Consider the following 730-nt stretch of genomic DNA (forward strand, 5'->3'; position numbering starts at 1 on the left):
AAAGGAAATAGACAGGATTGCCAGAGTTGGAGTGTCTTCAGTTATAAGTCTGCTCCAATTCAGGTTGACCAGGAACAACAACAATAACAACACTGGGAGTGATGAATAAAGGATAAAGCTTCTTCCTGAGTTACATAGGCTCACAAAACCATTTCCACAGACCCTGTGGAGTATATATTACCTCGTGGGACCATGTGGTCAAGTGGTTAGGTTATTGCAGTCGTGACTGCTAGATCGCGAGTTCAATTCCCAGACGAGGTGGAACGCTGTATTCTTTGGGCAAAACACTTCATTTCACATTGCTTCAGTCCCCCTTTCAACCAGAACGGGGGATGAACATTGCCTTGCTCCCCTAGCCAGCAGGGTGGCGTCATCCGAAGGCTAAAATGATGCAAAGTGCATTGTAATCAGCGATGTGTAGCAACATCTCATAGTCCAGTTGGTCATGTGATTACTTGATATATTACCCACTGGATGAGACACCATTCCATTTCAGGATTGCTTATTTTTTACAAACTGAATGGGCTGGAACAATGTGAAATGAAGTGTTTTCCTCAAGAACAAAACACATTGCCCAGTCGAGGAATCGAAACCACAATCATGCGATCATGGATCCAACACCCTAACCACAAAGCCTCACATCCCCTCTAAGAGTGACGTGAGCAACATTTTCGTTACTAAATTACTCTTTTACTCTTTACTCTTTTACTTGTTTCAGTCATTTGACTGC

The 730-nt window shown here is 43.2% G+C and overlaps 1 protein-coding gene across 1 annotated transcript in view; it reads left to right on the forward strand.

Annotated features, from left to right (window-relative positions):
• Positions 1 to 730, forward strand: part of LOC106873155 (exostosin-like 3) — a gene marked incomplete at its 5' end in the record, with an annotated part of 21,918 nt that overhangs the window by 2,022 nt on the left and 19,166 nt on the right. The gene's annotated exons all lie outside the window — the stretch shown is intronic.

Source organism: Octopus bimaculoides, chromosome 23 (assembly GCF_001194135.2).
Source record: "Octopus bimaculoides isolate UCB-OBI-ISO-001 chromosome 23, ASM119413v2, whole genome shotgun sequence".
NCBI lineage: Eukaryota > Metazoa > Mollusca > Cephalopoda > Octopoda > Octopodidae > Octopus > Octopus bimaculoides.